At 41.1% G+C, this 27992-nt stretch overlaps 1 long non-coding RNA gene across 1 annotated transcript; it reads right to left on the reverse strand.

The window, feature by feature from the left end:
* On the reverse strand, window positions 1-27942 carry LOC121142451. Its single transcript, XR_005879491.1, has 5 exons — window positions 27689-27942; window positions 25381-25420; window positions 10559-10659; window positions 2206-2508; window positions 1-241 (listed from the first exon to the last, which is right to left on the reverse strand). It is a non-coding gene; the product is annotated as an uncharacterized LOC121142451 (long non-coding RNA).
* Window positions 27943-27992: the final 50 nt, after the last annotated feature.

Below are 27992 nucleotides of genomic sequence, written 5' to 3' on the forward strand. Positions count from 1 at the left end.
TCTGTTCTACACCAGATGTATTTCCTGGACACAGGAGGTTAAGCCATAGGCAAGAATAGATTCAGGTCACAATCCTTTTGGCAGCCGTATGCGCTGGGAAATGCTGTGTACGTCATCATTCATGCTATCAGGAGGCATACCAGGTTGTCTCCAGTTCAGGGTCAGTCCATGGCCACTTGGCCCCATGCCCTTTGGGAAGAACATGCTGGCAGGAGAGCGTGCCAGAAGAGGTCTTCACCTCCTGGTGGACAGTAATTAGAAAGACAGACATACTTTAAAAATTACGTTTTATTTTTGAGATTATCATATAATTGCATCATTTTCCCCTTCCTTTTTCTTTACTCCAAACCCTCCCATAATCCTTCCTTGCTCTTCTTCAAATTCATGGCCTCCTTTCTTCATTAATTGTTGTTACGTGCATACGTAAACACATCTATATTACTAGATACAGCCTGCTCAGTTTGTATAATGGTACGTGTATGTATGTTTTCAGGGCTGGCGTTTGGTGTTGGCTAACCAACTGATGCGCTCTTCCCTGGGGAAGCCTATCTCTCTCATTCTCAGCATTCCTTAGTTACGTCTAGTTCTTCATGTGGGGCTGAGGCTGGTGGCCTTTCTCCTGTCCCTTGAGCGTGTCTATTGTCTTTGTTCAGCTCACGTCTAGGCAGTCATGTTGGTGAGATTTTAAGGGTGTAATGGCTGACATTACTAAGGGATACAGTCTCAGCAAATCCCTGATCCTCTGGCTCTTACAATCTGAAATGTATTCCCCATGACCAGCATCCTGAGTAATAACTAGCAATAAGCAGTTACATTGGTGAATCAATGTTGATGCATGATTATTAAAGGTCCAGTTTACTTGGGGCTCACTCTTTGTGTGGTACATTCCACGAGTTTTGACAAACGGTATAATCACATGTTTCTACCATTATAGTATCTTACTAACAAATGGTCAGTTAGTTTGATTTATCAAACAATCTGTTGTATTGATTTTTGTATATTGATCTTACATCCTACAACTCTGTTAAACCCATTTGTTAATTCGAGTGGTTTTCTCAGAGCGTTTACTCCATTTTCTACGTAGATGAGCATGTGCCCGCTGGTGGGAACCGTTTCCCTCTTTCTGAACCCTGTAGCACAGTGGTTCTCAAACTTCCTGGGGCTGCCACCCTTTAATACAGTTCCTCAGGTTGCGGTGACCCCAACCATAAAATAATTTTGTTGCTGTGATTTCATTACAGTCATTCATAACTGTGATTTTGTTCCTGTTATGAATCGGAATGTAAATATCTGATGTGCAGCATATCTGGTCTGTGATCCCCCCCAAAGGGGTCAAGACCCACAGGTTGAGAGTGGCTGCTCTATTACAATGTTGAAAGAAATGTTGATATCAATACTTTGTTTATGATCTTAAGATGGATACATTCAGTATTTCACATTCTATTGTGTTTTGAGACAGGGCCTTACTATGTAGCTCAGGTTAGCCTTGAACTTGTGATGTTCCTATCTCTGTGTCCTGAGTGCTAGGATTATAGGTGTGCACATACACACAAAGTTTAGTGATGTTAGGTGCAGATAATCATAGATAACCTTTACCACTTAGAGGAAGTTACTTAGTTTTTAAAATTATGTAGTTGAACTTTGTCAATTATCTTTTCTGCATCTACTCAGAGGGTCATATGAGGTCTCTTAATTTGTTAAGAGGACGAATTTTATTGGCTAATTTGTTCATATGACGCTAGAGCTGCACTCCTGAAGTTAACTCTGCTTTGTCATGTCGTATTATCCTTTCTGAACTTCAGTCTTTCAATACACGAAGGGGTACATCCAAGATGCCCGAAACCACGTACACCACTACACACCGCTCACACGAGAGGCTCCTGTGTGGTTAACCCTGGTTGTCAATTTGATTGACTGAAGGAGGAGAGTCTTTTCCAGGGTTGATAGCATCTTTGAACTTTCCCTGCCTTTGCTGCTGACATCAGAACTCAGCTTCTCTGTCTGAGGACTAGGGAGTGGTCCAACATGACCTGAAGATCAGCAGCTCTCCAGGAATCCTCTAGGCCATCAGCACCAGATAGGATTCTGAACTTCAGTGTGCAGACGGCTACTGTTGGACTACCCAACCTATATTGTATAAGACAACCTAATAAACCCATATATAGATCCACATTATATAAATATAATCTGTATATAGATATATACCTATTTATATATGGACATATAAATCCATATATGTGTATTCCAACAGTTTGTTCCTCTGGGAGACTCTGGTCAATACTGACTGTGGTGCTTTCTGCACCCAAACACCCATGGCCTCATGAGGCATGCTCTGTGGTCAGAGGGCTGCTTTAATGCTGGCTCTACACTGATCAGGCACCACTCAGAACTGTCAGTCACGACGACGACGATGTCACAGCCTCTTTCTGGGACAACCCTGAAGACAGCGGTGAATGGAAACCTTCACCGTGGAAAAGCTTCCTGTATGGCACAGTGCTGTGGCTTTGCCTAGAAGGAAAGAGAGACAGATTTGAGTATGTTCTGAGTTCTAGGCTCTGGTTGTTTAGCTGGACGGTTGGAGATTTGTAAGAAGTGTGATTGCAGGCTTGCTGAACAAGCTATCTGGGGAAGGGATATGTGAAAAGATTTCTTCACAGTGGAGGTAAAGATGGACATGTCTGGATTGTAGGAGATATTTTAGGGCATTTGTTGGTCCTACCATGTCCTGTGGTTGAAGTCAATGTAAAACCACAACCCAGGCAGGATGATAAATCGCCCTGACCCTTCAAACATAAATATATGAATAACCCCTCTAGACAAAAAGAACCAAGACCTGCGTTTGCTGAGGGCAGAGGAAATACAGAATGAGTAGAATAGAAGTAGCTGCCCTGTTTTGCTAAGAAAATGTTTATGTATTCTTTTTCTAGCAATACTTTTTGTTTACTTGTTTGTGAAGCCCAGGTTAGCCTGAAACTTCTGTGTGACCAAGTTGGGCCTCAGACTTGCAAGAATTTTCCTGTCTCTGCCTCTTTAGTGTCGGGATTATGTGTACATGCCACCACGCTGGCTTCAAGAGTTCTTAATACGTATTTGGCAGGTGCTCTCCATACTCGAATAGCAACAGATTCAGGAAAACGATTGTTTTGAAATCATTGATAAGTCCTCCCTAACCAGTTTGATAAAACACTAAACTGTAAAGCTCAGTGCAATTGTTAAGTATTCCTATTATTACCTTTTCTGTGTTGTACACTGTCACATAAGATTTACAGGAGGCAGAATAATTAAGCTGGAATAGATGACATCATAAAATGCTTACTTTTTGTAGCTTTATGAATTATACTTTAGCAGGTGAATTTTTTTTAGTGTAAGCATGAGTCCCATGAATATCTGGAATACGAGTTTTTAAATTTTTCTGGATAGGATTATTTTCAAAAATTTATTTTGAAGAAAGCTTTATTCCAATGTCTTGATTTTATTTAGGATTTTAGAAAATGTTCAAATGAAAGAACAGCTAGCAAAAATTTATACTGGTTCGTAAACATTTAGAGCCAGATTTAAAAGACCCTTTTAAAGTAGCAAATGGAAAACTGTGTCTCTTATCATGGTTCAGATGGAATATGCTCTAATGCATGCTGCAGTCTATCAAGTTCAATTATCTTATAAATGATAAAATAATTACTTTTTCAAAAATCATGACAGAAATTACAGCGGGTGCTCTTGGAACACCAAAAGACTTAATGTTTTAGCAACTGTTTCTTAACTCCCCCCCCCTTTTTTTTTTTTCCAATCTGTGGTAAATGCTTTATTTCATTTGTTCTTTTCATTTGGTTCTGGGGGCTAAACCAGGGCCGTGTGCATGCAGAAAGGCACACTATCACCACTGAGTTACTATCTAAGCCCCTGTGATAGACTTTTTTAATGCGCTGTGTAAATGGGAACAAGAATAAGCATCAGAGAGGAGAAAGATTGAGAGATGCAGGTGAGAGGAAGAACGCTCTGCTCCGGCTACATGAATTTCCTCATGCCGCCACTGTGGGGCAGTATAACAGCAAAGCCGTCTGTCAGCCAAAAAAAAAAACCAAAAAACAAAAACCCAAAACAAGACAAAAATAAAACAAACAAACAAACAAAAAACAAAACCAAGGCACCCAACTTTTCAAAGACCATCTCATTAGTGTTGGCAGGTAACTGTCCCCAAGCCTTGAGCGGTAAATGAAAAACTGTGAATGCTTACCCGAAAAAAAGTCTATCCTCTTAATGATGAAAGGGGAAATGAAACTGGCCCACAGATAAGTGCGATGCAATTCCTAGATTAGAAGGCTGCAAGTTGTCATAAACAAAATCTATCAAACATGAAGGGCCTCAGATCCTGAATCAAACCCTGCTCTATATTTTGAGTCCTCCTGTTTTGATTCATGCAGTTTCCAAATCCCATCAAATACAGAGACCTGTGAGCAGGATAAATTGGACACCGACAGCTTTCTAGTTAAGCAGGTTTTACAGCCGCCTTTCTGGAAACTATCAGCACATTTCTACTTGACTTGAGTACAACAACAAGATTGAAATTCCCTGTAAGGAAAAATGATTACTGACTACTGTATCAATTTAGAGATGCCTGGGTTCAATGAAAACAAGCAAGGTCTATTTCCCCCGTGGGACATGCATTACATCATACAGAGTCCATGCCAGCCTTTTACTTCTTTCAAATAAATACCTCTTAGCACAGCCTCGAGCCTGCTGGCCATTGCTAATTACCTTTCAGGAGGAAAACTTTCATACACTCCCATTCAGAAAACAATCGTAAACTCTTTGTTATGTTCTACAACACAGAGGAATCCTGGAGACACTCTGCTAAGTGAAATAAACCAGTCATCCAAGGATGAACATTATGGGATTGAATCTATCCAGGAGTCTTCAAGTAGTCCAGTTCACAGAGACAGGGCAGAATGGTGGCTGCCGGGATCCTCGGGGAGGGAGGGAAGTTGGGTCAGTGATGCAGGTGTAGAGAATTTCGGCTGAGGAAAATGGAAAAGGTCTAGAGAGGGAGGCCAACACTGCCAACAACGTCAGTTTAGTTAGGGTCACAGAAGGGTATACGCAAAGCCTAAATGAGAGGCAGGGAAGATGCCTCAGTGGGTAACATATTTGCACTGAAAGTATGAGGAACTGGGCTCAGATTCACAGCACGCACTTATGAGCCAGGCATGGTACATGAATCTCCGTTATCTCAGTTCCTGTGGGAAGATGGACAGTAGAGACAGAAGAATCTAGAAGCTTCTTAGCCAACCAGCCCTGGGTATGCAACAGCAAGCAGTGTGGAAGGCACTCATGACATGAGGCTGTCCTCTGACTCCCACATGAGTGCCATGGCACATGGACACACCTGTGCACGCGCATGCACACGCGCCATATACACAGAAGATTAAAAGATGGCTAGCTGATAAATCTTACGTTCCATACACTTAACCACATTAAGAAGTTACAAAAAAAATCACAGCATCTATTATCCCCTTTTCTCATTATAAAATCAATATATATTTTCATTATAAAATGTATAATGGAAAAGGAATTGGAAGTACTATGGAGATTGCTGCATTTTTTCTATTCATTTTGTCATATGAGAGACACAATTTAGTTTGCAGCATAGCCTCTGAGACGGTAACGGTCCATGGGAGTGGGAACACTGCTCATTAGTTAGACATTTCACTAGAGGACAAGCTAGCTGTCTCTAAGAAGGAAATATAGTTATGTTTCAGAGATTAGAAGTGTGCATTGAGAAAGTTATAGCTATTTTTTCCAGTTAACCCAAGTGGACAATGGTAACCAAATTATCTGGTGAGAGCCAATAACTGGACTTAAAAATTCCAGAGTGTTGGGTATAGGGTTAGGACAGTAATGTTTAGGTAGAAGCATACACACAAAACCAAATTGAAACACATCCAAAATAAAGGTCCTAAAGAAAAAAAATCTATACATTTTGAGACTGTTGCATTAGCCTTGAACTCACTATGTCACCGAGGTTGACTCTGAGGTTTTAATCCTCCGGCCCTACTTCTCAGGATTATAGGTTATGTGCCATGCACTCAATTTACAAAATGCTGGAATTAACCCAAACCCTTGTGCATGGAGGGGGGGTGGTCAAGCACTTTTTCAACTGAACTCCATCCTGCATTTTCAACCACTGCATGGGAAAAGGAAACAGTAACGTGGATGGTTGCTTTACTTACCAGAATGTTTTTTAATTCAGAAAAAATGTTCTGAATATGGGGAACTACAGTAACAAAACAAGTGATAAATATTTGCAATTCCTGTCACTAGGAATTGACAATGAATATGATGTGAAATGAGCTACCAATTTCAGCAATGCTTGTGTGATAAAAACTTGCACACTGCAGGTAGAAAATGCCACCAGGCCTACTGCTACTCCTCTTTGCAGAGGCAGTGTGATGGTCAGTTTTCACTGTCATCTTGATGGGATGTAGAATCACCATGGAAACGCACCTCTTGGTGTAGGTATGAGAAGATTTTCAGAAGTGTTTAACAGAGGATGGAAAACCAACTCTGAATATAGGCAACGCCTCCCATGGGCTGGGGAACAGAGTGTAAGGAGAACCATTTGTCTCTCTCTGCTGCTTTGCGGAAGCGGTGCGGCTAGCTGCCTCACACTACCAAAGCCACGCCTTCCCCACCATCGTGGACTGTATCCTCTCAGACTGTGAGCCAAACCAAGTCTTTCCTTAAGTGGCTTTTGCCAGATATTTGGTTTACTGAAATGAGAAAAGTAGCTAATACAGTCAGCCTCTCTCATGTTCATGATTTTGCTGTGTGCCTTTTCAATAATTATTTCTAACTTAAAGATATGTGTATGTATTCATAAAAATGTATTATATTGTCTTTCATGTTCCTCAAATTCATATAAATATGTGCATGTTAACTGCATGTCCTCTTAAAATATATTTTTAAGGCTAGCTCATGTTACTAGTCAATATTCTTGAACCTGTAATTGTCAAAGGAGACAATTTTACTTCCTCAAATGGTATTGGAAATGCCTAGTTTTTGTTTTTGCTTGTTTTTGTTTTTGATAAGGTCTTGCTGTGTAGCCCAGGCCAGCCTCAACCTTGAGATCCTCCTATTTCAATTTCCTGTGGGTGTAAGCCACCATATCTGGCTGGAGATAATTTTGTCACAGGGAGGTGCTATTCATGTCTATTGGGTAGAAGTCAAGAATTCTGCTGACTAAACATCCCGCAAAGAGCCCCACAACAAAGAGTTATGAAAGAATTATCTGACCTCAGATGTCAATAGTGTCAACGCTCAAGATCTCTGATCATAACTAGTGACTCTTCAAGCACAATTGTGACCACCAGCAGCAGTGTCATCACTTGGGAACTTGTTAAAATGCAAATAGTTCTACAAGCCTCAAAACCTAAAGAATCTACGGTGGTGGTGGTGGTGGGGCTGGTAATCAACCCTAGGTCTGATATTACCTCCTTATTCTGATACAAGAAATTTATTAACTTTGTCATATGGCAATAAATAATCCAGAAAACATCACTTAAGAGTCAGAATCCTTGGATGGGCAAGATTGTGTGGCGCTCACTGGTGAGGGGGTATTAGTATGGTAAGACAGGGGGGTGTAGAGCAGGGAGAAGGAAGGCAAACATCTTTGTGAGCCCCAAGTTACCTTTTGGAAATGGATGAACTCAAAGATCAGCACGGGTCTGGAAGAACTCAGAGGTTTCTCAGAGGGAGGGGCAGAAAGAACAGAAGTTCGAGAAGGAGGGGGCAGAACCTAGGAGTACCCACCAGAACCCTTCAGCAGGGCAGAAGCCTGGATGGACCACTAGAAGCCCATAAGAACAGAAGACTGGTAAGAGAAAAAGGATCATGAGGTTGGGGAGAGACACAGATGTAGACAGGCATTGACCTGATCAGCTCTGAGTTGGCAGAGGATAAACAAAAGAGTTAAAGACAGAAAAAGCACCAGAGAAGAGAATCTAGAAGATTCGAGGATTGATGTTCTTTCTAGAGGAGGTTGAATGCAGACATCAGAGAGTAAAGATGGGTTTTAATAGGGTCATTTCAAGTGGTGTTGAAGTTAATTTGCTTAGTTTTTAAGTTTTGGTTGCAAAATTGTGCCTCATATGCATCTTTATCAAAAAGGCTGAGAATGGCCAGGCATGGTAGTGTATGACTAATCCCTGCTCTTGGGAGACAGAGGCAGAGGCATGTGGATCTCTATGAGTTCAAGGCCAGGCTAGGCTATATAGTGACACCCTGTCTCAAAACAAACAAACAAACAAACAAAAAACCAGTAAGATAGTCTTAGACAGTTTTGGCTTTGGACCTGTAACTCTTCATACTTACCCTTGAAGTTGTGATACCATGGGTATAGTTTGTTGACATTTTAACATAGGTGTAGCATAGGACTAATATATTTAATGCTAGAATAAAAACCATACAGCCCCTGTTGAGTTGCTCAAGAGGAAGTGGGGAAGGTGTCAGAGGCAGAAGCAGGAGAGAAAGGAACCTGAGGCCCCAGGTGGAGAGGTCACCTACCGACTCCCCATGTGGCCACCCAGTGAAAGGTAAACAAGAAGGACAGACGGACCAGGGAGAGAGAAACTTGACACAGTGCAGGCCTTTGTTGGGGTGGAGAGGACCTGCAGAGGGGGTCTATACAGACCAGAGCCCTGGTTTTTTGGGTGGTTACAATGCATCTTTTGTTTGTCTGTTTGTTTGTTTGGAAAAGAGTTTCTTGGTGTAATATCCCTGGCTGTCCTGGAACTCATTCAATACCAGGCTGGCCTCGAACTCACAGAGATCCACCTGCCTCTGCCTCCCGAGTGCTGGGATTAAAGGCGTGGGATGGCAGCACCTGGCTGTTACAGTGCATTTTAACAAAAGGGTTAGTGACGGTCAGCTGCAGCTAGAGGGGCGGTGTCATTAGGAAGACAGAGGGACACACAAAGCATTTACACAGCAATGTAAAGCCAGATTATCCTAAGAGCCCCAACTGTGTCTGATGCGAAAGGAACAAAGGAGATAGAACTGACTGTCTGTCTATCCTAGCTGTCCTCGAACTCACGGAGATCCTCCTGCCTCTGCCTCCACGCTGCTGAGACTGAAAGTGTAAGCACCATGCCCCTTGGCTGGGAAGTTTTCATGTAGGAACTCAACCCAAGCCAGGAGAAGGAGTAGCGTTAGAAAAGAGAAAAGGTACTTTATGTAAGCTTGGAATCTCAAAAGCTGACATTAATTCTGGTGGTGAGTAAAACAACTTCTGGCAGCTTTACATTCACATCCTTCCAGCCTGACTGTCCTGGGAGGAAGAGTCATGTCTGCTCGCACATCTGCTCAGCAACCCTGGGAAGAAGCCTCTGACTTTTCCTGTTTGGCATATACAACCATCCCTGGCCTACACACTTTTCCCAGAAAGATGCATCTTGTAATAGACCAGGTCCTGGTCTTGGACTCACTCCAGGGACCACATGAAATAGAGAACAAGCAGTTCCTCAGAAGACACCAAAGTTAGAGGTAAAAATCTACAGCTGCCCACTCCAGTTTAACAACAGTCATCTCTAGGTCCTCCCTAGGTTGAACCTCACCACGATTACTTTGCTCAAGTCAGTCTCTTTATTGCTCCTTGACTATGTAATGCTTGTTCCAGGCTCTACGTGTAAATGCTCATGCATACCATTTGTATCTGTAAGAATATTACTACTCTGACTTTCTCCTTTTCCACATTAGATCTTCAGGGAGCAGATGAAGTCCCCAGTGAATGTGTATTATTGACCCAAGTGTGGCCATGTCAGTGTCTCAGACTCATGGAAATGGCAAAGCCTTCCCCTGGTCCAAGTACAGATGTTTACAAACAGTTGGTCTTTAGCAAAAACCAGTGTATGAAGAAACTGTAGCTTCCTCTTCCAGGATGGCTACAACCTGAGTGCCCCATACAACCTCCTGCTAAGAATAGCTAGCCAGTCTCCTCCTCATTCTTGCTGTGTCTAAGAAATATGCTGAGTTTCTGGGTGTTGTTGATACATCTTTGTAGTGCTGGGCCCACCTGATTCCCGCTTTTCTGCTGTGTGTGTGTTTGTTATTTCTTCATTTCCCTATTGCCCCAGTCAGGTCGGTCCCAAAGCTGCGCAGAGCATGCTATGGCAATTGTCCATTATAGGAACTTAATCCAGGTCATTCTCTTTCATGAAGAATTCACAGCCAGGCAAGGCCAGAAATACCTCATACCCTCAATGATTTAGGGTTTCTATTAGGCTCCATCTCCCAAAGGTTTCACTACCTTACAATAATGCCACCTTGGGGACCAGCCTTTAATTACAAGGGACCCTTAGAGAGCATAAATCCATAGCAACCACTCAGTCTACAAACCCCACTCACTTCTTTTTTTAAACCAGTCATCTCCAAAATATCTCACTTTATTTTCTGGTCCAGAATCCCATCCAGGATACATACTGTATTTGGTCATTGTGATGACTATTCTTGGTTGTCAACTTGACTATATCTGGAGTGAACTACAATCCAGAAATGGAGGACACACCTGTGATCTGGATCTTGAGGCATGAAGACACAAGGCTTTGGATCCAGATCTCGAGACTGGAAGGCACACCTTTAATCTGGGCCACACCTTCTGCAGGAAGCCTGTATAAGGACAATGGAAGGAGGAGGGTTCATTCATTCTTGTCTGCTTGCCCTCACCTGTTAGCATATCAATTTCTTCACTGGAGTTGGAGCCTGCCTCTTTAGGATTCTAGAATATACAGCCGAGGCATCCAGCCTCATGGGACAGAGCAACTGTAGATTCTTGGACTTTCCTCTCACAGCTAGTCATTATTGGGTTAGCTGGATTACAGTCTGTATAAGTCATTCCACTAAATTCCAGTATATATACATGGAGAAAGAGAGAGAGAGATTCATTCTGTAAGTTCTGTGACTCTAGAGAACCCTGACCAATATAGTCATCATGTTATTTTATTCTCCTCCAGTCCGGAGAATCCTCAAGTCTCTCTATTATTTTGTTCTCTAGTTTATGAAAACGTACAGCTCCCATATTCTGTAGGTGACCCTTGCCTGTGGCTGTGGTCAGAATCAGGTGCTACTTCCTGGATAGAAAGACCATAGGAATGATGCAGTCTTGTCTGTGCCACACCATAGGTAGGTTATAATGATTTAAAATCCATGATCCAAAAATTTAATTTCTTCTCACCAACCTAATATATTTATTGCCACTTATCATTTTATTATAAGGAGGGGTTCCATTTGTTTGTTATGTACATGAACTCATGGATTTCTGATTTTTATCCTCCCCTGTTTTAGAGGCAAGGTCTTGCTATGTTGTTCAGGGTGGTCTTGAGCCCCAGGGCTTAAGTAACACCTCTGCTTCATTATATACATGCACTACTGTGCCTAGATTTTTATTTTATTTTGGGGTTTTGGTGTTAAAAACATTTTTAATGTTCAAGTTTATGTAGTGGTAACCCCTTCAAGGTGGCTCCTGTTTCTTCTTGGTAGGCATCTTCGTTACTTTTCCTGTTGCTATGATAAGGATACCCTGACAAAAGCAACTTAAGAGAGAAAGGGCTTATTTTCGTTTATGGTATGTCCAGGTGGGAAAGTCCAGGCATCCGTGGCTAGTAGCATTACATTCGCTGTCAGAGGAAAGTGGCAATGAATACATGCATGCTGCTGCTGAGCTTGCTTTTTCCACTCGTATGTAGTTCAGGATCTTCTGTCCATAAAATGCCTAAGAATAGCAGATCTTTCCACCTCAATTAATGTAATCCAAACAATCGTCCACAGGCACACCCAGGGAGCTATCTCCGGGATGATTCTAGGTTTTGTTAAGTTGACAATTAACCCTGACCATCATAGCACATTTCTATTCTTTTGAATATTTCCTAATTTTTTGGACTGGAAGTATTTGGGTTGAATACTCCAGGTTTATCATGTGCCTTCCAAATGCCAGTCCAAAGGTATCCATTTCTCCAGCACACCGTAAGTTCTTTTTAGTGGTGGGCATTATTTAGAAACCAAGATCTTGAGACCTAGGTGTAAATGGAATTCTTAATTGGTCTAAGTATTAAAAACCTGTGTTTGAGAGAAGAACATTATATTTGTTTCTAGTTTTCTTAATGGATAGTAGTGAACGCATGTGTGCATGTATATACATGTCTGTAACTATCTTTCAAATATGTCTACATATGTATAAAAATATGAGTCAATAATTAATCCTTACAACTCTTAATGTCTTGGGCTACTTTCTGGTGTTTGCTCCTTCCATTTTGGTAAACACTTTCTCCAGTGTATTTGCTTATTCCCTCATTGCTTTGTTTGTTTGTTCAACGTACCCAATTCCTAGCACACAGGTGTGCCCTGTGCCTTGCCAGATCCACTTGCCACAGTAGCAGTGCCTTGCACTCTTGTTGCTGTGCCTTTGCATGGCTACTCCTTTACTCTGTGGTGTCCTCGCGTTGTTCTTGGTGTTGCTTCTGAGAGGGGCAGCCACTGGCATTTCAGATAGTTCCTTTTTCCATTAGGTAGAAATCTCTCATATTCTGCAGAGGATTTACCATCCCCATTCCCCACTACTGATTGCCAAGAGTGTTCCCAGTCACAGTGGCAGTGAAAATTATCCCTACCTATTTCTGAATTCTGCCTTGGTATTGAAAATGTGATCCTTAGACCAGCAGCTTCAGTGACATCTGGGAACTTGTTAGAAATTCAGAAGGTAGGCTCACCCCAAACTTAGAGAATCAGAAACTACAGTTTAACGATATCTCGGGTGATATGAGTGCCCTAAAGTTTGAGCGGCAAGGATGGGCTATCTGTTGAAAACCATTTCCCAAGGGGAACTCTTCTGTTTCTGGAGGCATGAACAAAAACGTTCATGTTAGTGACACTGAACCTTTGCAGCTCAGATTCGCTTGTGATTGAGAATCATTAACTTAGAGCACTGTGGCAAATGAAGTTGGCAGCCGCTGGCATGCAGTCAACTGAGAGAGAACAAGTCAAGAAGATCACTTGGATCCCTCAAGGCATCCTTGCCTGTGGCCAGTTACATGTATGGGTGTCAATAAATTTGTTTTTATTTAAACAGATTTGTGTAGTATTCAGTTGTATGTAACCCAAAGAACCTAAGAAGACAGAGTTGGACAAGACTAGTTCTACAAATTAGGCTGATAGGTATTATCCAGTAGAGGCCTGTGAATGGACTGCCAAAGTGCCAAGAAGTTGACATATTTAACCTTTTTGACAAGTCCATGGAGTTAGAGATGGCCAAAGACTCCAGCTTTTCACCTTTAGTGTTGAATAACTTTGCCTGTTTTTATAATGCTCTAGTGGTAACACTCTAGATGAGAAAAAGAAATAAGGAATGACTGCTGTCGGCAAAGGGAATATTTTAACACATATACACATGCATGTATGCGTATGTATATGCATGTTCTCACTATATATATACACACACACTTGCATGCATATGTACATGTACTTTTAAAATTGAAGTAAAGCACACATAAATTTGCCACCATAATAATTTTCTTCTTTTTAGACAGGTCCCTTGTAGTCCAGGCTGGTCTCAAACTTGCTATGTAGCTGACAATGACCTTGAACTTCCTCATCTTGCCTCTACTTCCCAGGTACTGGCAAGACAGCTGAGAGTTCAAGGACAACCTGGCTTGCATAATGTGTTTAAATACGGTCTGGGTACAGTGACACTATCACAATGGAAAAAAAGCACTGCTTTTAGTTTTGTGTGTTTATACCCTGTAGGAGTCTACATCACATGGTGTTATCATTTAAATGTGTCCCCTTAATTTCACATGCTAGAAATTTCCATCTCAATGCAACACTATTGGGAGAGGGCTTTTAAGATGTTATGGTCTAGGTAGAGTGCTTGTATAATACATTTGATCACCACAAACAAATAGAAGGCTGACCTCTTATGAATAGTGTTGCTGTAAAAGTGGGATCACTGTGATGAGCAGACTTGTTATAAAAGGTGAACCCTCTCTTGTGTATGCTCTTGCATTTGTTGTTGGTTGCTATGACAAAAGCAACTTAAAAAGTATTCCAGTATGAATGTCAGATGTTCTCATGGGATTAGGTGTTTGAATACTTTGCCCTAGCTGATAGCACTGTTTTAGAGGGCTGTGAAACCTTTAGGGGGTAGAGCCCTGGTGGAGGAAGTGGGTCAGTGGGATAGGCCTTGTGGTTGTATAACCGGGCCTCATTTCCTGGGCTTGGTTTCCTGGCTACAGAGGCTGTGGTGGCTAGTCTTATGTCAACTTGACACAAGTTAGAGGTGTGTGAAAGAAGGGAGCACCAACTGAGAAAATGCCTCCATAAGATCCGACTATAGGACACTTTGATAATTAGTGATTGGTCAGGAGGGGCCCAGTCTATTGTGGGTGGTGCCATCTGGTCCTGGTTCTATAGGAAAGTAGGCTGAAAAAGCCACGGGGAGCAAGACAGTAAGCAGCACCCCTCCATGTCCTCAGCATCAGCTCCTGCATCCAGGTTCCTGCCCCGTTTGAGTTCTTGTCTTGACTTTGCTTCAGTGATTGATGAACAGTGCTGTGGAAGTATAAGCCAAATAAACCCTTCCCTCCCCAGCTTGATTTTTGGCCATGTTTCATTATGGCAACCGAACTAAAGCACCCAACTAAGTAGCCCTAACTAAGACAGAGGCCACACTGCCTGCTCTTGCCACACTGCCTTTCCTGCATTCAAGGACTATATCTTTTCTTAAACTAGGAGCCTCCCCACCCCACCAGATCCTTTCTTCCTGAAGTTGTTTTGACAGGCACTTTGTCATAACAGTGAGAAAAATTTCTACCACAAGAAGGAAGGGTTTGGTTTTGCTCATAGTTGAAGGGATAGCATCCAACTTGTGGATGGAAGCATGAAGTAGTCGGTTACACTCAGGAAGCACAGACATGGATGCAGCTGCTCAGCTTGCTGTCTCCTCTTTTTCTCTTCATCCAGTCCAGGACTGTAGCCCATGGGATAGTGATGCCCAAATGCAGGTAGGTCTTTCCTCTTCAGCCAAGCCTTTCTGGAAACCTCTTTAAAGTCTTAGATGAATCTGGATGCACTCAAGGTGACAATGAGGATCACTCATCACAGCTCTCCTGCCTCTTCATCTTCCATCACAGGATGATCCTTGGATGTTGGATTTTGGATTTGGATGTCTTAGCCTCCAAGATCTTGAGTAAAACAAGTATCTGTTTCCTTATAAACTACTCAGCCTCAGGAACTCTGTTTTAGCAGTGCAAAAAGACTAGGACTGGTGATAATATTTTTAAAAATCTAGTGTCTTCCATGTTATTTTCTATAGTGACAATATTATTATACACATAGATAAATTGCACAAACTCCATTTTTTTCTACTGTCTTACTAGCTTTTGTTATTTTCTGGGATTTTTTTTTAAATATTAGTGAGTGAGATGTGGTATCTTATTGCTGTTTTGATTTGCATTTTCTTACTAGTAATATAATAATAATTTTACATCTTTGGGGAATGCTTAATCAAATACTGTCAACTTTATAATATTGCCACTGAGTTGTAGCAATATTAAATTTTCTGTCTTTTTGAAAAAAACAGTATATAATTTTTATCTGCAGAAGTTTTTTATTGTGAGCATTAGGTCTTCAATATATACAAAAATATACATTATATACCAATAATACATACAATAATACTTTCAAACCGAGTGTTATTTTTTACTTTATTAAATGTATTTTATGGTAGAAGTTATTAATTTTGATGTGGTCTAATTTGTCTATATTAATGTGTTGGGTATGTGTGTGGTGGTTTGGAAGAAAATGGCCCCAATGGTTGTGGCACTCTTAGGAGGTGTGGCCTCGTTGAAGGAAGTATGTCACTGTGGAGGCAGGCTTTGAGGTCTCATATATGCTTAATATATGACCCAGTGTCTCAGGCCACTTTCTGTTGCCTATGAGATAAGATGTAGGACACTTAACTCCTGTTTAGATTTTGATTCTAGTCCCAAGTTTGGTTTTAAATTAACACACACACACACACACACACACACATTTTTAAACATGAAATATTAGAAACTACTTTGTATCCCAAGCACTTTTGCAATGAATACACAATTTGTACTATCATCTGTGGTGGTTTAAAATAAATGGCCCCAAAGGGAGTGGCACTATTGGGAGGTGTGGCCTTGTTGGAGTAGGTGTGGCCTTGGTGTAGGAAGTGTGTCATTGTGGGGGCCGGCTTTGAGGTTTCCTATGCTCAGGATACTGCCCAGTGCCTCAGTTGACTTCCTGTTGCCTGCAAGATGTAGGACTCTCAGCTACTCCTCCAGCACCACATCTGCCTGCATGCCTCTATGCTCCCTATCATGATGATAATGGACTGAACCTCTGAAACTGTAAGTGAGCCCTCTAAATTAAATGTTTTCTTATAAGAGTTATCGTGATCATGGTGTCGATCCATAGTAATAAAACCCTAACTTGTTGTGGGACATTTGTACACTGTGTGAAGATATATTGTTGTAATAAAGAGATGAATGGCCAATAGCTAGGCAGAAGTGGATACGTGGGATTTCCAGGGAGAGAGAGGAAGAGGAGGAGGAATCTAGGCATGCTGATTATGCCAGCAAGATTCCAGGGAGACTCTGAAGAGGTTGGACATATGATACAGAGTAGAGGTAACCTCTAGCCATGTGGAAGAATGTAGATTAATAAAAGCAGGTTAATTTGAGTTATAAGGCTCATAGGACAAGCCTAAGCTAATGGCCAGACTTTCATAATTAATAATAAATCTCTTTGTCATTATTTGTGGGCTGGCGGTCTGGACAAAAAAGTACTGCTACACTGAGACATTATCTTTAGTATTTAAACCAGATTTTCTAAGGCATCTTTTGTTATTTATTATTGATTTTTCATCGCCTCTTAAAACCCAATTGTTATTTGACAGATGATTATTTGTTTTGAACATATTTTCCTTAGAACAGGTTTCAACTTCATATTTGTTTTTATTTTTCAACTGAGTAAAAAGTCCCTGCTGAATGATTCCCACTGTTATTATATAGATTTGTTTTAACGCGAATCACCATAACCCTTAATATTGGTACTATTGATTCCTTTTTAAACTACAAGAGTGACTTTCCAAGTAGTGTCACCTTTTCAAATTTTGGATGAGACTATGAAGTATGGAAGTAGGAATGGCTGAGGAACTAAAGGCTAATGATATAGAAGGAAGTCAATTTTATTAGGATAACCCATGGATTTAAATTATTCCTACCATTTTATCTTATGTGTAATCAAGAATTCACAGTGGCTAAAATTTTCTGTTGAAATTTCTGTTTCAAAAGCTCTACATAGCTGCTTCATTTTAACCTCTCGGTGTCTTTTTAGGGCAACCTCTTGAAACTAACTGTGGGTGCCCTACGCATCTGAGTTGAAAGTGTGGTGGTGTGGCAAGATACAAAGAGGACTCAGTCTGTGAGAAATTTAAAGGCTCCAGGTAAGCATTCTTAGGACTGTGGCAGTAGATAAAGTGAGGAGCAAAGGAAGGGTTGACCAATGAGAGCTCACCACTGACCATCACAGTGGTGCCCCCTGTAAAGAAAGAAGGCAGATCAAACAAAGGGGCTAGGCATGGTTGTGTTGGCTGTCATGCCAGCTATTCCACGGGCAGAGGCAGAAGGATTAGTTGCATCAAGAAATCTGCCTGGACAACATAACAAGACTTTGCCTGAAGAAAACCAAATCTCAGATATGAAATCCTGAAGGAAAATGTTTAAAGTTTTAAAAAATGGACGAGCTCGTATCAGGAAGAGCTAAGTGAGGGCTGAGAACCGATACATGTGGGTCCTTGGAGAAGAAGAGCCAAGAGTGCCATGGCACAGGAATAAAACACTCCAGGAGAGTGCAAGTGCAGAACCCTTTTGTGATGAAGGGGGAAGTAATCTGCCTTGGTATTTCAGGATAATAGGTTCTTCTTGAAAGCTGAGAAAGATAATTTAATTAGCCCTAGTCATTATTCAATCACTAGGAAATATGCAAGTCTGCTTAGCTTTCTAAAGAGAAAATTGAGTTGGACTAACTTAAACCTTTTTCTTGGTAATAGCAGGATGATTAGGGAAAAAGAAGTTTCTATGTATCATTTAAGGCACTATTTTTTCTTTTTTCTGTGGAGATTACATCCTTTAGTTGACTGAATAAAGGATGTTAAAGACATCATCTGGAATAATGAACCAAATATTCATAGGCTCTACAGGGAGAAAGAGGGCACAGGGCTTAGTAGTTATCATACTACTAACTTTGAAACCACTGTTGATAGTACTTTTTCATAGGAGATGTTTACTTTTAAGATTTGACAATTATTTATTATTATTATTATTATTTGTGTGTGTGTGTGTGTGTGTGTGTGTAAATAGAAGCTTCTGTACCACCAGCAGCTCCCAAATAAACACACCAAGGTTTATATACAAATGATCATCGGATAGTACAGGCTTATTACTAACTAGCTCTTACATTTTAAATTAACCCACATTCCTTATTTACACTCTGCCACATGGCGGTACCTTTATTAGCATGGCACGTTCAACTCCTGCTCACTCTGGGTCTGACTGGCAACTCTAGACTCTGCCCTTCTTCTTCTCAGAATTCTCTCTGTGTCTAACTGTTCCCTCTAGCTATTGGCCAATCAGCTTTTTATTAAACCAATCCGAGTGACAAATCTTCACAGTGTATAAAAGGATTATTCCACAGTGTGTGTGTGTGTGTGTGTGTGTGTGTGTGTGTGTGTGTGTGTGTGTGTGTGTGTGTGTGTGATGGAACTCAGCTCATCAGGTTTGCAAGGCTGGTGCTTTTACCTGCTGAGATATCTTGCCAGTTCTTCTTTGTCAATCTTAATTTGTTAAAAAGCTACTTAAATTGGTCAGGTTGGTTAATGTCTTTAATCCAAGCACTTGGGAGGCAGAGGCCAGAGGATCTTTGATTTTGAGGCCAGTCTGGTTTATATATCGAGTAAATAAACAAATACCCCAAGAACCAAAACCAAACCAAACCAACAACAACAACAACAACAACAACAACAAAAGCTACTTAACTCATCAAAGTCTTGGTTAAGAAACGTTCTATTAGACCTCCCTAGGTTTAGCCTTAGCTAACTTACTTCCCTTTTAAAAATTCCTTATAACTAAAATTTATCTTACTTTTTGCATAAAGTGATTAAGTAAAGGTAGACACTTTATTTACTTCTTGGATTATGTTGGTAAAGACAGTTTTGTGGTTTTTTTATGGTTTTCTGAAAGCCTAATTCAATGTTTAGGACTTGGTTGGTTCTTGACATAAGTATAAAATATCAGGAATTGATAAAGAAGAGAATAAATGCACATATGTACATATGCATAGGCATATTCTTTTTCTTCTTCTATTTTTGTTTTTGTTTTGTTTTGTTTTTTTGGTTTTTACGAGACAGGGTTTCTCTGTATTGTTTCGGAGGCTATCGGTCCAGCCCGGCCTCGAACTCACAGAGATACGCCTGCCTCTGCCTCCCGAGTGCTGGGATTAAAGGCGTGCGCCACCATCGCCCGGCTTTTTTTTTTTTTTTTTTTGAGAGAGGGTTTCCAGGAGGCTGGCCTGGAACTTGCTTTGTAGACTAGGCTGGTCTCGAACTCACAGAGATCCACCTGCCTCTGCCTTCTGAGTGCTGGGGTCAAAGGCATGCACCACCACTGCCCAGCTAGCTTACTCCTATTCTTAAGGCATGAATGTATTTATATGAGTGCACTTACATGGAAATTTTATGCATTGAAGTAGACTTCTGTTTTCAGATGAGATGGTGAGCTAAGAACAACCTCCTTTCCCAAGCAAACAATAGTGGGCATTCAAGGAAGAACATTTCCATAACTATCTGAGATTAGATACGTGGTGGAGAGGAGGTGTGAAAAGAGAGCTTAGCGAGAGGAAGGGTTTGCTTCATTTTAGACACTGGCAAGGAAAAATAATGATCCATGTAATTCTTCACCTGAAGAATACAAATAAAATATATGTTTCAAACAAAGAGAAGAAAATTTGATTTGTCAAACATCAGGAAACAAAGAAAATATAGCAAAAACAAAATTTAAAAATGATGGCAAGGATACTTCAATACACCAAAAATTATAGCATATATAAGTAGATTAAATTTATAAATCACAAGAATGAGAATCTCAGAGTGTATTTTTAAAAATTAAATCTAGCAACATATTATTTGCATGAAAGGCATAAAACATAAAGAAATAGAATAATAGAAAATGCCAACCCAGACCTTGTTGTAAAGGCTTGTAACCTTGATACTCAGATGGCTGATGTAGGATCATAAGTTCAAGGCCTGACTGGACTACAAAGTGAGTTAAAATCCAGTCTGGGCAACTCAGTGAAATGCTGTCTCAAAATAAACATCAAAAAGAATCTTAGGAATATAGCTTGGTGGTAGAATGCTTGTCCAGCATGAGTGGGGCCTGGGCTCAAATTCTAGTAACACATACACACCTCACACACACATACACACACACACACCTCACACACACACCACACACACCTCACACACACCACACATACCTCACACACACATACACACACACACACCTCACACACATTCACACACACACTCACACACATAACACACTCACACACACACCACACACACACACCTACGTTAAAACTGGCAAGATATAAGAATCAGCTTGGAGAGTGTTCCAGTTTCATTTCTGTTGCTGTGGTAAAATAGCCTGACAGAAGCAACACAAGAGAAAGGGCGTACTTGGCTCACAGCTCCAGGCTCCAGTCCACCACGGGACTGGAAATCACGGTAGCAGGAACTTGAAGCTGCTAGTCACACCCACAGTCAATTGCAGAGCTCAGTACCTCTCCATACGTACAGAGGACAGGACCCAAGCCTGAGAATAGTTCTGTCTACAATGAGTGGGTCCCTCTGCTTCAATTAACAAGAGCAAGACAATCTCCCACAGATGTGGCCATAAGTCAACACGATCAAGGCAATTCCTCATTGAAATCCTCTTCTAACCACTGTAGGGTGTATTTTGGATGAGATTAACACTGAAATTAGCAAGCTCTGGGTGGAGAAGATCACCCTAATGTAGGCAGGCATCATCTAATCAAAAAGGCTGGACTCTGTCAGACTATCTCAACATCAGCTCTCCTAGGTATTTGGTCTTCTGGTCTGCTACCAACTATTTGGATTTGACACTTCTTATAGCATGATTCTGCTTCTCTACAAGGGAGGTGTAAAGTAGGTGTTCATAGTCCTTAGGAGCAATAGCTGAAGTGGGTGTGGTTGTCCACACCTTTAATGCCAGCACTCAGGAGACCAAGTGGGATCTCTGGGAGTCTGGTCTACAGCTCAAGTGACAGCCAGAGTCACATAATAGGGAGGTATGGCCTTGTTGGAGGAAGTGTGTCACTGGGGTTGGGCTTTGAGGTCTCAGAAGACCACGCCAGACCCAGTCTCTCTCTCCTTCTGCCTACAGGTCAGGATGTAGCTCTCAGATATGGCTCCAGCACCTGCCTGCATGCTGCCAGGCTCCCTCTCATGATGATAATGGACTAAACCTCTGAAACTGTAAGCAAGACCCCAATTAAATACTTTCTCTTATAATAAATAGTTGCATTGATCATGGTGTCTCTACATAGCAATAGAACAATGTCTAAGGTGCACACTACCAGGAAATGAAAAGATATGACTTAAATAATACACATTCAAAACACGGACTACATAAATGTATGTAGAGTAATGGTCTTAAAGTTTTGAAAAAAATCAAGAAAATGGTAACTATAATTGGATATCTTTACGAGGCAGATAAGAAATAAGTAGGCAAAATAGTTGAAGATTAATGAGCTTTGCCTCCTGTCTATCAAAGTATCTAACTTTGCCTAGAAAACAAATACCACTTGATAGAGTACTCAGGGAACATTTGTATCAATCAGTTATGTGGTGGGTCCCAAAAGACACCTCAAAATATTTCCAAAAAATGGGCTGGAGAGATGGCTCAGTGGTTAAGAGGATTGTGCTGTTCTTCCAGAGGACCCGGATCCAATTCCCAGCACTATATGGCAGCTCACAATTGTCTGTGACTCCAGTTCCAGAGGATCTGATATCCTCACAGTCAGAACTCTAATGCATATCAAATAAAATAAATTTGAAAAAAATTACAAAAAATAGGATCACTCAGATTATATTCTTTGAGAGAAGGCAACAATTAAAACAGGTAAAATTTAAAATATCTATCAATAAAAAATTACTAAAGTACATAAGATTTAAAAGGAATAAAAAGAGAAATTACAATACTTTTCTTAGATTATATGTCTGTGGCAATTCCTTAAAATCTGAATTAAAAATACTTTCTTCAATGGTTTTCTAGGTTCTAGTTGGGACCCTAGAAGCAAAAGTCAACCCAAAACTTTTATAATCTAATATTTATGGTATTTTTGGACCACACAGATAGTCTCATCTTGGCTTGAAATCAATTGTGGCGCCAGGGGAATTATTTATTCATTTATTTATTTTCATTTTAATTATTCTGTCTAGAGCCAAGGTTCAATTATAAAAGACACATATCTTCAATGTCATTCTACCATGGTTTGGATAAAATCACGTGCTGGAGGACTGGTCTTTGGTGGGAGACTATTAGGACCATTTAGAGCTGAACAGTAACAGGAGGAAACTAGATCTCAGGGGCACTGACCTTGGAAGGAAGTGGGTTTGCTGGCTAATTCTTTCAGGAATGGCTTGCTGCATGTTGGTGAGACAGTTGAGTCAGGAAAGTGCTTGCCAAATAAGAACAAGGACTTGAGTTCAGATACCTCGCATCCACTTAAAAAGCTCAGTGTGGCTGTAATCTCACTGATGGAGACAATATCTTTAAAACTAGGAAGGATACTTGAAGACTGATTGGATGCCAAAAAAAAAAAAAAGTAGATATATACTTATCTACTATTGTTTAAAACTGGGAGGGAAAGGGATCAGTTGATGCTTTTAAAAGCTAACTAGCAATTAGAATTTTAAAAAGAGTTCACCTGGACATCCAGATAACTTGTCAGCATAAATAAATTGTATTGCTCTATATTAGAAAATGGCTGGGCGTGGTGGCAGACACTTTTAACCCTTGGAGACAGAGGCAGAGGAATCTCTCTGTGAATTCTACTCCAGGCTAGCCAAGGCTACACAGCAAGACCTTGTCTAAAAAAGAAAAGGGAGGGGGAGCAAAAAAGTGGCAATGACATTTGAATGTCAAGAAAAATCACACAATATCCAGACATTCAGTTAGGAAAGCAAGGAGCCTGGGAGTTGGTGACCCAGCTCAGGGCTTGAGTGCTGGCAGAGCATGCTCAGGACCTGGGCTTTTGTTTCCAGACCCCACTCCCAAGGTCTGTTTTTATCAAAGGCCTTCGAAAATAGCCGAATAATGAAGCAAAATACCATGCTAACAGGTGGGATGATTTAAATTTAAAATGTTGAATTCCTATAAAATTCTACTAAATTCAGTATAATTCTAATAAAAATTTGAGAGTTTTTTGGAGTAAAGCGGATAGAATGAGTCTGAATTGTATCTGGCAAATATTTCAGGGCAATTTTAGAAAGCAAAACAAGGCAATTGAAATCTTTAAGCCAAATGAGCAAAGTTCAAAGTTAAACAGACCAGTGAATCCATGCGGGTTCAGTATAGAGGCAGGATGCCACACATCACTCAAGTAATGGTGAATTATTTAGGACTTGATACTGGGAATAAGGAGAAAAGTACAACAGATTCCTATTTCCTCTTACATGAGATAGGCTCTGAATATATTAAATATAAATGTCAAATATACAAGAAAAGAAGAAAATACTGAACACCAGGGAAGAAAATTTTTAAATAAATGCTGTAGGCTGGGTTTCCTGGAAAACAAACTCAAAGACAGAGATTCACATCGGGATGGAACTTACTGGATCTTGGAATCCAGACGTATGGAGGACTAAAGGAAGCGGGATTGGAAGTACAGTCTTTGCAAGGGCTTCAGCTGATGCACTAAAGGGACTCTGGAGCCGTGATATCTCTTGCAGTGGGTGGGCAGACTTTGATTACTTGCATTGACTCAGTTTGGAGGCAGGCTACCCAAAGAAGGAGGCACAACCGATGAGGTGCAATGTTGGAACTGCTTTATCCTGTTGATAATTATTAATATGCTGCTATGGATATGGGAGTACTCATATCTCTGTGAGATGCTATTTTTAAACCCTTTGGCTATACACCCAGAATGAGATTACTGGATCATATAGTACTCTATTTTTTTAATATTGTGAAGATCTGCCAAATGGTTTTCCACAGAGCAATGCCATCTTCTTACATGCTCACTAACACTGACGGTATGAGGTGATAGCTCAGTGTTGTTATTCCTTCAGTAAAATTTATTTTAAAAGTAAAATTAATGCCAGGCATGGTGGCCCTCACCTTTGAACCCAGCATTTAGGAGATGACTTCAAGGCCAACATGATCTACATAGTGAGTAACAGGCCAGCCAAGAAGAGAGAGAGAGAGACACACACAGTGAGAGAGAGACAGAAACAGAGAGACAGAGACAGAGAGACAGAAAGAGACCCTCCCCATTATAAAACTATCTTATTATAAGAGCAATACATTGTTCATTATAGAAGGTTGGGAAAAGAAAGAAAAGTATAACAAAGAAAATAAATATGTCTTGCACTACTGGCATTTCAAGATGACTGGCGTTCACATGTTAGCTTGGAGCTTTTCAGAGATGTTTTTCTGACCATATACACCCAAGGCTAATACAATTTAGCAAAAGGCCTCCTGTTTTCTTATGAATATACATGTACCAGGTCTCTGTCCCTGAGGGAAAACACCTCAAACAACTTCCAAAACTATATTGTAATTCTAAACGTACTTAAAAATCATAAACTTGAGAGTATAGTATTTGGTAGACTACATTTGCTCAGAACAAAACTTACTTAGCTCCTATTGGATAGTTGTTTACGTAGTTCTTATAAAATCCCGCTATTAAAGCTTGTACATAGAATTTCCTACATATTTACAATGATTCCTTTTAATAAATTTCTAGAAATTGCCTTGGAAATGTTTATTGACAGCTTATATGGTCTGAACTGTGCTGGAAATGAAAATATATAGTCACAATACAGTGATGCAGATGTAATCATTACCTTTTTTCAAAGAGGAAGTTGAAACATAAGACTTGAATTTCCTTGACCAGGGTCACAAAGTTGGAAGATGAAGGCCTGGAACTTGACTAGATAGCCCGGGCTATGGTGAGTCACGTTAAAGTTCAAGGTCAGTAAATGTTAAAAGAGCTTAAGAATAAACATACCTTATACAACTAGTGAAGTCGTGCCTGGCCACTTGATCATCTGCAAAAAGGAGATAAAAATCATTCAAAAGCAACTTTTTTGTTGCTGTTAGAAAACAGTTTCTTGACAGGGTGATCATTATTCCAATAGGCTGAGCTCAATTCTAGAAGGTAATTTAAATTTACATTTAATCTGTGAAGGATAATGTTTCCATGTCTTCTTTAGTTTAGATTTCAGGGTGTCGAGACCATGCTTCTCTGTGCTACACTTTAGGTTCCTTAGACAGAGGGGGTGGCCTTTGTTACTTCTTCATACTGATACGTTTAGGTCCATAAGCTAATGAGCTCTTTGAATAAGAATGTATGAAAGTGTGTCTGGATGTGTTATGACTTTCTCTTTTTACATTTAACTTACGATTCCTGGTATTTAAAACAGAAAAATTTAGAAAACATGATACAACTTTATATAAGTGCATTTTCAAATAGGAGTAAAAGCGGGAAGAGAAAGATTGAGGAATACAGTCTGGCTTCTTCATTAAAGAAGTGTAATTTCAGTGTCTTAAGACCAATATGTAATACAGCCAAAGAGAGTATACAGGAATAAAACTGGGAAAGGGAAAGTCCATTTTAAAAGGTTAGCATGTTACTAATTGTGTTATTTGGCCTTTTATTACTGTAACAAAAACCTAGCTAGATCAACTTAAAAAGAGGGAAGATTTATTTTGGCTCACAGTTCGTTACCAATTGTTGCTTTGGCCCTGTGGCAGCATGGCCCTGTGGCAGCATAGCACATCCTTGCCGTTGCTCACCACAGCTGAGAAATTGCTTGCTTCATGATTGCTGACTGTAATGCTTCTGTTCCCCAACCCCTCAAAGAGTGCTTGGCATGCAAAAAGTATCCGATAGGGATTTTTTGAGTAGAGAGGAATTATCTACCCACATTCCAAGCTCTGACCTGCTGTGCAGAAAACCCTAGTCTCTACTCTCTTAATTCTATTCATACTATCTTAGCCTTCCTCAGTTTATACTGAAGAGCTTATTTTTCCTTCCTTCCTTCCTTCTTTCCTTTCTTTCTCTTTTCTCTCTCTTTCTCTTTCTTTGTTTCTTTCTTCTTTTCATCTTCTTCCTCCTTCCTTCTTTTCTTTTTCTCCCCTTCCTCTTCTTCCTCTTCCTCCTCCTCCCTCCTCCCCCTATCTTGCTCTTCCTCTGCTGATTCTGAAGGACCCCTTCTTTCTCTTCCTCCTTTTGTTTTGTTTTGCTTTATTTTTGAGACAGGGTTTTTCTTATAGCCCTGGCTATCCTGGAATTCATTTTGTAGACCAGGCTGGCCTTAAATTCTGCCTGGAATTAAAGGAGTGGGGTCCCACCACCACTTAACCACAAGTGACAAAAATGGAAGCCTGTGATTCTGGCACAGTGTTGGTGGTGATGAGCAGGTAGGAGAGAAAGCATGAAGTTTGCATCATCCAGTTGCCATGGGTACAAGGAAAACTTGAAAACCACATCTACCCGAATTTGGTTATCTCCGAATGCCATTCATGTAGAACAAAGGAAGACACTTCCTCAGAAGTGGGATTTGGTGAGTTGCCAGTAGGATGCTGTGGTGGAACACCTCCACATCCGTTTTTGCTGACTGTGGTGTAGCCCCATCCGCTGGGAGGAAGGCTCACTTCAAGTGTCAGCCACACTAACCACAGGACAATGCAAATGCCAAGAGAGCTGCTAACCGAGATGCAGATTCCAACTCTGGGATTTAGAGTCCAGACCGCAGAGCCTGAACTAGGCAGTCCAAGCATGTAGGGGTGTGGAGACTGAAGGGAAGAGCTGGCGTGGCATGATGCTCCCAGTCCTTAGGCAAAGGTCGTCCCGGGTTGGGCGCTGGAAGAGCTTAAGGTACCATGCAGTGCCAAAGAGCCACCGCCTCCCTCCGCCTCTGGATTCCTCTGGGGGAATTCTGAGTTGTGAACTTTCGTCCTTGCCACAGGACAGTCCACATTAAACAGCCCTCTTTTAATTAATTTATTTGTTTATTTATTTTGACTGGAGGCGGGGTGGCAGCGGGGACAGTTGGCAGTGAACGCGCGACACATCTGTGCAATATTCTCTAGCCCATACGTAAGGTCCGTATGGATAAAATTACCCTTAAGAAAATTAACTGCAAAACCGCAACTCGTGCCTCCTTGCTGGGACCAAATGGCCTCCTGCTCATGCCAGCCGGTTTTCTAATAGACCAACAGGCGACCACGTTCATCTTTTGATTCAGGTCTACTGTGGGACTGTCGTGTCAAGGTTCAAATATCAGAGCAAAAAGAGAACAAGAGAAGGGAACCTGAGTGGGGCGGGAGTGTCAGGCTCCGCACTGGCACCTTCTGGAAGTGGGAAACCGACGACGTCCGCGCGTCGCGGTGTGCGGCTTCCTTTCCTCACAGGAGCCTAGAAGGCAGCTGTGCGTGCCTGCTCGTCCGGCGTGGCGCGGGACGGGAGGTGAAGCTCGCGGGGAGGCGAGCCCCCAAGGACGAGATGTCCTCCACTGCGTCCCAGTTCAAGTTTCGGTGGAAACTTTCTCTCGGAGGCCCCGCCTCCTTCACCTAGGAAACCCGTGCGCGCCTAAGAGCGCGCAACGCAACCCGAGT

Source organism: Mesocricetus auratus, unplaced genomic scaffold (assembly GCF_017639785.1).
Source record: "Mesocricetus auratus isolate SY011 unplaced genomic scaffold, BCM_Maur_2.0 Super-Scaffold_100009, whole genome shotgun sequence".
Classification (NCBI taxonomy): Eukaryota; Metazoa; Chordata; class Mammalia; order Rodentia; family Cricetidae; genus Mesocricetus; species Mesocricetus auratus.